Below are 9,919 nucleotides of genomic sequence, written 5' to 3' on the forward strand. Positions count from 1 at the left end.
GCTCACGAGTGGAGAGATCTGAATCTATCACATTCCTCCTTGCTCCCTCTGTTTTGTCCCTTTCTTCTCCTTTCTCAGCATCACTGAGGTGCACCCAATCTGCCTTTGCCCATGCTGTTCCTGGGGTGTCCCTTGCTCCCCACTGCTCATATAAACCCCTGTGTGGTATGAATGCAATAGGAAAGGAGAGAAGGGAGCAACCAGCACAGGCTGAAATCATGAAGAGATGAAAGGAGGTGTAAGCTGGACCTTGGAGGATGTGTGGGATGTAGGATTTGGCTAAGTGTAAAGTGGAGAAATTGGGCTTGGAGTTGAAGAGGGATGGGAAGAGTTGATGGATGCCAGCAGTGACCAAAATAGGCCGTTGATGTGTAGAAGGTGGGATGTTAACTTGGCTACACAAGTCTAGGTCTTATTATGGAAAAACAAATGATGTGCCTGCCCTCAAGGAATTATCTAACTGGGGACTTAGAAACAAACAAAAAAAATAATTTCTCTTTAATAATTCCTCATGCCCAGGCACAATACTGGGCACAGCATAGTTTCCAAAATTCAATACCAGACTGATTGGCTGCCATTCTTCTTAACTCAGTTGAGAGACTCCAAACCTTTCCATCTGCTGGCTCCTTCTTTGTATACTAAGGCCACATTTTCCATTTGCCTTCAAACAGTTTAACATTTTTGCTGCATTACTGAGGCCATTTTAATTTATCACTTTGTTTTAAAGCACTGCACCATCCAAAAATAGCACAAAATTACTCATTCTATTCAAGGGTAGATGGTACTGCAGCCTTATATGAGACATGTAATCTTTCACTGATTGGGCCAGTGTGAACACAGGCCTGGTTTTCAGAGTTCTAACAGTCCCGGATGGGAGGTGCTTGTTTTTTTGAAGCAAGTTTTAAGCTTTTTTGCCACCAGAGCCACTGAAGAATGCCTGACCAGCCACAGAGAGAAGCTATGCAGCTGGGTTCTGAATTCCTTCCTTGTCTAGAGATCCAGGCGGCTGAAATATTTCAGAAAGAGTTGACTTACCAAACTTTCTTTCTCCTGGTTTTCCATAATGTCATTTCATGTACCTATTTTTAAAATGTTTAGTTTTACGTTGGATTTTGTGTTTTAAGCCTATAAAAAACTTGATTTAGGATTTCACTGGAGCCTGGCAGAATAATTTAAAGGGAGAATTTCTTGAGAAATGGAAATCAGTACTGGTTTTTCCAAAAGTTTTGTTGAGATTATTTGTGATTGCTCTTATTTTTATAGTGAGTACAGCCCCTCCTTCCCCTTGCCTTCTGCCTCTCTTTTGTATGCATAAGACAGCCTCATTCTGGTGGCCTGTCTTGAAAATCACCATAATGGAATATATATGAGGATTAGGCACAGAAATGTCAGGCCTTATTAAATTTCAGTAGTCAAACTCGCTTTTGGTTTCCCATTACCTCTCTGGTCTCTGAGACTTTCCAGAGAGGAATAATTCTAATGGTCTCTGAGACTTTCCAGAGAGGAATAATTCTCCATGTCCCATAGGAATTGTACCCCCTCCCCCAGTTTTAGCAGAACCTTGCCTGTTGTCAGTCATTATTGGAAGACTATGATGTTTTCCACTTTCATTGACTTTTAAAAAATTCTCTTGCAAAGAAGACCTTTGGGTGATTCATGCAATCAAATTCTGTTAGGGAGGAGAAAGTCTAGCTGTCAGTGGTATTATTAAATGCCCCGTGTAAAACCATGGAATCTGGGCATTCATACCCCCTCTCCCCAAGGAGCTCAGTGAGCTTTGGATGCATTACTTTCCTTTATTCATCCTCACAAGGGAACTCGAAGAGGAAGAGGGGGGCCAGGCTTCTTTAAACAATCTTCCTAGCATTTGTAGCCGCTGTAGTATATGTGGTACAATAGTTCCCCCACCGTAATCCACAGTTTTGCTTTCTGTGGTTTCAGTTACCTGCAGGACAGTATTAAGATATTTTAAGAAACAGAGAGAGACCACATACACATAAATTTTATTAGAGTATATTGTTATAATCGTTCTATTTTATTTTTAGTTATTGCTGCCAATCTCTTACTGTGCCTAGTGTTTAAATTAAACTTTATCATAGGTATGTATAGGAAAATATATAGTCTGTATAAAGTTCTGTACTATCTGCAGTTTCAGGCATACCCCTGCAGATAATGGGGGCTTCTGTATATACATTGTTTTTCACTCTAGGTGCCTCCAACTAAGTAGAAGTGTGGAGACTCGACAAGGTTTAGAAGGAACCTAAAATAGCTATTAAAGGTAGAGCCACCAGATCAGCGCAGCTGTCAGGGTTTGAAGGCACCCCTGCTTTTGGAGCTGGCAAAGACCTGAGGAATCCACCGCAAGGAGAGAAAGAGGGGGCATGGACACACACAGGTGATTTAGGAGCCTGAGGATACACCTCACTCCCAGGCAAGCTCTCCCACCCTCTGCCGCCAAGGAGAGTGCTGGCACATCTCTCTGGCAGTCTTCCACCTGAAAGAGCTAATCTGCCAGTCATCGCACACTCATCTTCCTGTGGGCTGCCAGGAAGAATCTGGGTCAGTGGGAGTTTACAGCTGTAGGAGCAGCCAGACCAGGTCATGAACTATGGTTCATCTACTTTGCAGAAAAGATTTAATGAATCCTTTAAGGCTATGTTGCCTCTCCCAGGGGTATTTGCATTTATAAAAGAACCAATGAATAAAACCATTATTTTATATGGGAAATTGGCAAATCAAGTGGAGGAGGCATTTAAGGCCTAGTATATCCCTCACCTAGCCATAGATTATACCAGAAGTGTGGTCGATAACTACTGTACCTATTCAACATGCAGGGCATAGGAACAGCATGGAGACTGGCACGGAGGAGGGCTGAATTCTCAGAGGGCTGCCGCCAACTCAACAGTGAGGGGCTCAGACCCTTCACCTCTGTGGGTGTCAGTGTGCTTCTCTGTAGAATGAAGGGTAGGAAGAAGAACCAGTCCACACCACTCCTTCCACCACCTCCTTTCCTCATCCCTCTTCCTTCTCTTTCACTGTTGGGGCGGCTGTGTGGATATCAGAGTTCAGCTGTACAAGCCAGAGTGGGAAGTTTTGGCTGATTGCCAGTTTTCTTCAGAATTTCTCTACAGGTTGAGTTAGGGAGCAGCAAGCTGGTGGCAGGGTGGAACCAGTGTTTGTTGTGCTTTCCATAAAATGAGATCCATCTCTTCCAAGCCACCCTTTTCTCCAGTACTGACTAGCTGATCTCCAAGATACCTGATGGTCTAGTTTCAGGATTAGCCCTGTGGTCTGACCCGCTGGCTACTCCAGATGGACCTGTCTCCGGGCTCTTCTGTGTGCTTAGCCTTCCCTCTGGGCAGAAATGCACCAGGGAAAGGACATAACAAAACTGGTTTTATCAGAACAGCCTGCCTGAGAGAGATCAAGCAGGGCACAGGTAAAAATGTTAATAAAAATTAAAAATAGAACCTGCAGAACAGGTATTGCTCTTTTTCAGTTGGCAGAAGCCTGCTGCCAATATCAGAGTGATCCCTACCAATGTGATGAGTGTGGGGAAGGCCATAGAAAGGACCGGCGAATGCTGGCATTGATGTGTGTTATTTTAATATTTCTGAAATCCTGTTCTTAGTCTGCACACCTTGTCCGAGGCTCCGATGTTATCCAGGTGATTCATCATTTAATGCTGTTGGCTTCAACATGGATTTAATGGTAACTAAACCAAGTGCACACTATGTGAAGATCTATTCACTTGGAGGTCCTTCATTTCAGGTCACCAGGTATGCCCCTGGGCTCCTGCCGCAGCTGATCGGGTGCTAGGTGCTGAGGATACACGGTGAGTTCCTTCTCTCCCCTCAGGGGCCGGTGTCTGGATGGGTAACTTTAATATGATGTCGGATACAGAGAGGGCCAAAAGAGCATGAAGGAAGGCCCTTGACCTTCCAGGTGGTGAGCTGGAGACCTTGGGGAGATGGAGTGAGGTGCAATTTGCAGGAAGAAAGGAGTTACCCAGGTGAGCGGGAGGAAGGCAATGGCATTCCCAGTAGAGGGAGCTCTCTTTTTGTATATTGTGGACAGGAAGGAAGTGGGAGGTGGAAGGGGGGAAGAAGGTGGTCAGAAGGAAGAAAAGGAATTGCATTCTCTCCCTTTCCTACCCATCTGCACTCTTATTGCTGCAGAAATAGAGAGAGAAAATCCACATCTAGGGATGGTTTTTATCAGCTTAAAGGAGGTAGAATAAATTTGGATTACTGTTTCTAATAGCAACAAAACAAACAAATCAGAAAACCCAAGCTGCATGCAACCTGAATGTCTATCCATAGACATTGCTTAAACAAACCCAGTACATTCATATATATTATGGAATAATATGTAGTTTTTTTAAAAAAAATAAGATAGCTTTATATGTAGAGAGATATCCAAGAAATATTAGTAAATAAAAAAGCAAGTCATAGGAAAATATATATAGTGTATACGTTCCCATTTATGTAAAGAAATATATGCATCTTGCTTGCGGTCATGTATTTTTGTGCATCTATATACATGCACATATATAAACACATAGAAAAAAGGTCTGGAAAGATTCTTAACTTCTGGGGAGGGAAGTGGGATTGGAGGATGGCAAAGAAGGACTTTCACTTTCTGCTCAATTCGCTTCTATATTGTTTATATTTTTACCCGAGAATATATAACTGAGGTAATTTTTTTTTTTTTTTAGTCTGGGAGAAAGCAATTGGAAGAAATGCAAAGCTCTTCAAAGGAGGCCTATAAAGTCATCTTTGTTTTGTTCATTCTTCTCATGTTTCTGCATTCTGGGCATTCTCCTAAATTGGGGAGAAACCAAAATGCCCAGAAGTCAAATTCTGCAACTGTCATCATGCAAAATGTCAAATGAGAGAACCAAAGTATGCTGGATTCTATATTGTTAGGAAGGGATGGTTAATTTGATTGACTCTTGGGAGCTATTTTTCTAGCATTAAGTAATTCTAGGGAACCCTTCTGTGATCATCTCTGAGTAAATAAAGAAGTGAAATTGCAATTCAAATAATGAATCAACTTTAATGCTCTCATAGAGAATATAAGCCAAATTACAGTGTGAATTTAAATTGTAATATGTCAGAGGCACATTATCTCAATGGCAATATTTTCTAAAATGTCTCCTCTTTTTTTTTTTTTTTTTTTTGAGACGGAGTTTTGCTCTTGTCCGCCAGGCTGGAGTGCAATGGCTTGATCTTGGCTCACTGCAACCTCCACCCAGGTTCAAGTGATTCTCCTGCCTCAGCCTCCCAAGTAGCTGGGATTACAGGCATCAGCTGCCATGCCCAGCTAATTTTTGTATTTTTAGTAGAGATGAGGTTTCACCATATTGGCCAGGCTGGTCTCAAACTCCTGACCTCAGGTGATCTGCCTGCCTCGGCCTCCCACAGTGCTGGGATTACGGCTGTGAGCCACCACTCCCAGCCTAAAATGTCTCTTCTTACCCAGCTTCCACCTCCAAGCACACATGCCTCTCACACATCTGTGATTTTGTTATCTAGTACTGAGTCAACAACAAAGCAGAACATCTAGCACCAACAAATATTTAGATGATACACTGTGAAAGCAGCTCCCACTAACACCAGATAGGCTTAGGGGTCATTTTGCTCTTTAGCATCTCCCCTACCGAAGCCTGCAGAAAATTTCTAACCTTATCTGGTGCCGGTGGGAGCTGAGTTCAACCCCACTAGACAACAGAGTCCCAGATTGTATGTCCCAGATTCAACCTCTGGTTCATGTCAGATCTAGCAAGAGTTTGGGGCCACCTTAACTTTTCAACTTGCCAGGGATAGAAAATGTGGATGGCCTTTCCCACTGCTTATTTATGTGGGTCAGGTCGCTTCACCTGGGTAGGCTCCCATTTCCTCACATCCGCAGGGGTGCGCACTTTCTAGACCAGAGAATGTGTTTAAACCCCATGTGACCCTAGAGGAAAAAGCTCTAATAGTAAAGAAGATCCTCTGTTTGAAGAGAAGGGCAAGGCAGTCTCACACCAAAGAAAGCAATCCATATAAGACCCTTTTCTTCTGCCTCAGGAATTCTTTCTTTTCCTTTCCTTTTTTTTGGTGGGGGGTGGGGGTGGGGGACAGAGTCTCACTCTGTCTCCCAGGCTGGAGTGCAGTGGCACGATCTTAGCCCACTGCAACCTCTACCTCCTGCGTTCAAGGGATTCTCCTGCCTCAGCCTCCCAAGTAGCTGGGATTACAGGCACCACCATGCCCAGCTAATTTTTGTATTTTTATTTTTATTTTTTTTAGTGGAGACGGGGCTTTGCCATGTTGCCCAGGCCAGTCTCGAACTCCTGAGCTCAAGCAATCCACCCGCCTCGGCCACCCAAAGTGTTGGGATTACACTGTGCCCGGCTGCCTCAGGAATTCTCTAAGTGGAGAATTAGTGGTGGTAATATTACACCTGATAGCTCAGAGGTCTCTACATTCAAATTTGTCCAAGGTTTATTACTGGGGTCCCTGGACATAATCCAAAGGGTTCACAGACTAGTTGGACTGGGGGAGGAATCACTATTTCCACTAACCTCTCTCTGAAATTTAGCAAGTTTTCTATTTTAAATATGGTAACATCGCTTCTCGGCCTTTTAGCTAAGATCAAGTGGAGTATCTGTTCTTACCAGTTTAAATATGGTAACAAACTACAGTAGTCTTATTGGTACCTGTGGCTTAGTCACCAATAGAAATCAAGATAGTTTCATATAACATTATAGTTACCCCTGATATCTCAAAATATTTGCCCTGATCACTATTGCAAAATTATGGAAGTTACTTAACTTGCCATTAGATCTTTTTGTATAATGTTTAATAAATAATAACATATAAAAATCTTTATCATAGACTTTAAAAAATATTTTAATAACTGTATTTCAGTATGCCCAGATGCATTTTTAGCCCAATGTATTTTCTTTTTATAACCCAATTTATTTTCTTTTACTGTTTTATATAAAGATAGTATTCTGAGCGGGATGCATAAACCTCACCAGTCTGCCAAAGGAATCCATGTCCAATAAAGATTAAGAACCTCAGCTCTAAGTGAGGTTAGAATGGGGTTTGCAAATGTTGCTCAGGGTCTGTGTCAATGTCACTTTATTTAAACATTCCTGAGATTCAGCCTCCAGCTCACTGAGCTCCTCCTAACCAAATATGTGAAGGAAGAAGCTGCATCTGTATAAACATCATCCAGCTAAAGTGTCAGGTTTCCTTCTCTTCTTCACAGTTGTTTGAAGCCAACAGTTAAAGGCATTAGAAGGATCAAATATCCTGTGTGGCTGGAAGAAGAGAAAAGAACTTGGGAATTACAACCCAAGCATTTGGTTTAACTCTGCTACCCTGTTTTCTTTGTTTGAATTAAGCGCAACCAATAAGAGCTCAAAAAATGAAAGAATAAGTCATAAACCTGTAAGTTACTGGTTTAATTTTCTCAGTAGGGCATTAGGGCATCACCTAATAGCTGCTTAACAGCTTGATAATGAAGAGTCATGGCTTCTGATCAGTGCCTAGACATGGCGTGACGAATGCATTTTACTGTGATCTGATCCAGTTACCACTGTGTTGGGAAGGGCTCTGAGGCCATCTCCAGGTCTAAGAAGGGGAAAGGTGCTGTGGTAGATCACTGATGCCTGCTATGGTAAAGGGATGGAGCTGTCTGCATGCCCCATAATTACCCAGAGTCCAGCCCTAACTGGTGCCAATGGCCACCTTTACTTGAAACCCAGGTAGAAATATATTCCTGAACGTTCCTTCCATATCTCCCCTCTGTGCTGAATAGAAAGGGTAACCTCAGTTCCTGTAACTATTTTGCCAACTAACTGCATTATATTGATGAACAAGGAGCATGAAACACATGATATTGTATAAAACTGTCTGGGATGCAAAAACATTATAGCACAATTGATGAGAAAGAATTTACTAAAAAATTAATAAATTGATCAAAGAAATGGGATTCCTGTGCTTCTTCCTATTAGCATTACAAAGTTTGACCTCATGACTTCTGCTTGGAAATACTCAAACTCCCAAATCCAGTGCTTACTGACTCAGTTTACCTGGCTGTGTTTCTTTTGTAGGCTCTTATTGGCGGGAGGCAGTGGGAGGTGGTGTTAATGCTACCCTGAACATACAGAGGACTTTCTAAAACACTGTCTCCTGTGATGCCACCCAGCAGGCAGGAGAGTGTCCATTGTAATCATTATTTCTATTTTGCAGATGAAGAGACTGGGGCTCCAGGAATTGACTTTCCCAGAATCCCATTGTCACTTCAGGGCTCTCAAAATGTTGCCTTCCAGAATTCTGCTTGCTCGTATCAGGTTCTCCTAAAGAAAGGAAGCCATTAAACAAGAAAAGAAACCAACATTCCGTTATGGATTAAAAATATGCTGTCATTCACCTATTAGCTCTTCTACATTGGCCAGGATGGAGGCGACATTTCTGGTTTTCTTACCTTTCCTCTTGTTTTAGCAGAATTTGAGGAATCTGCTTAACCATTTGTACTTTGTTCTACTGCCAGTCCAAACAATTTCAATCAATGGATTCCCAAGCCAAGCTTCTAACTACAGCTCACCAGGCATCCTAGCTGGACTGATTTTGTTTTTGTTTTGAGAAATTATGAAATAGGCAAGTTGTCTTACATGTAAGTATTGACCATTTGGGAAAAGCTGTTATTTGCCTTCAGTTAAAATATGCAAGAAAAGGAGATGGATGGGTTTGGGGACTTGCCTTAAACTCAACTAATCAAGATGGTAATTCCTAAGTAATTCATGGTTCCTAGCGGTCTTCTTAATCAGTGGGTGGGATTCCTGGCCTCATATTTTGCCCCAGCTACTAGTCCAATTCTCTGATGTCTGTTCACCCACACCACAGCCCTGGACTCTGGCTGCAAGAGTAGAAACATTCTGTTGTTTCCTCTAATCTTGTACGTTCATTTGTGCATCAACTATGTGCCAGTCATCCTAAAGAAACTTACAGCCAAGTTAAAGACAGACAAGTTAAAGGGCAATTTTATATTAAAAAAGAGAACTCTATGGAGTGCATGTTTGTGAACCCTGGTCTTTGGAATTCAGGGGAAATTTTCTGGAGGAAGGGACATTTAAACTAAGACCTTAAAGAAGAGTAGGAGAAAGCAAGGGGAAGGAGTGAAAGAAGGCATTTGAGGCAGAAGAAAACTTGTGCAAAAGGTAAGTAGGCAAAAGAGTGAGTTCAAGTCTAGAGCAGAGAATGTAAGGGATGGTATAGAGGTGGGGAGAGGTGGGAAGAATATGGCTGGGAAGGTAAACAAGAGCCAAATCATAAACAACCTCACATGTGAACTAAGAATTTGGGGCCACATCCTGAGAGCAATAGGTAGTCACTTTACTATTAATTTGATCATGATTGCTTTGATTGCTCTTTGGAGAATGGAATTAAGAGGAGCAATATTGCAAGCAGGGAGGCCCACTTCAATCCAGGGGAAGCTTTCTGGAAGCCTGAAATATAATGGAGAGAGTAAAGATGGAGAAAAAAGAATTCCAGAATCACCAGGTCAGCATTCCAGTGTGGCAGGTAATTATTGCTAGGTCCTCTTCATTGGATTACCGTTTGATGTTTCTGGCTTTAAGCTGTTTCACTTACCCCTGAGTTGCAGGGACTAAGCATAAATGAGCTCCACTGTTAGAAAGAACAACGGTTGACTAAGCATGGAGAAGGGTTCATTTTAGGTCTCAAGTCCAGTTAACAAGTTCCAAGGTTTGTACATATGTTTCATTATAGACACCAATTATGATGATCAAGGCTGAGACAGATGTAGGAAGTTTATTTTAGGATGTGCAGGGAAGTAAGGAAGCAGAAGAAGCCATCTTAACAGTGGCCAAGCCAAGCTTCATAGAGCACTGAAATGTCCCTTA

At 42.2% G+C, this 9,919-nt stretch overlaps 1 long non-coding RNA gene and 1 pseudogene across 2 annotated transcripts; both read left to right on the forward strand.

Annotated features, from left to right (window-relative positions):
* Positions 1-3,355: 3,355 nt before the first annotated feature.
* On the forward strand, positions 3,356-6,833 carry LOC130541368 (uncharacterized). Of its 2 annotated transcripts, none has more exons than XR_008955413.1 (3): positions 3,356-3,439; positions 3,772-3,835; positions 4,718-6,833. It is a non-coding gene; the product is annotated as an uncharacterized LOC130541368 (long non-coding RNA). The 2 variants fall into 2 exon arrangements; XR_008955414.1 differs by lacking the exon at positions 3,356-3,439 and adding an exon at positions 3,537-3,667.
* On the forward strand, positions 6,613-6,752 carry LOC112439527 (U2 spliceosomal RNA; annotated as a pseudogene).
* Positions 6,834-9,919: the final 3,086 nt, after the last annotated feature.

The sequence above is a fragment of the Pan paniscus genome, chromosome 2 (assembly GCF_029289425.2).
Source record: "Pan paniscus chromosome 2, NHGRI_mPanPan1-v2.0_pri, whole genome shotgun sequence".
Classification (NCBI taxonomy): Eukaryota; Metazoa; Chordata; class Mammalia; order Primates; family Hominidae; genus Pan; species Pan paniscus.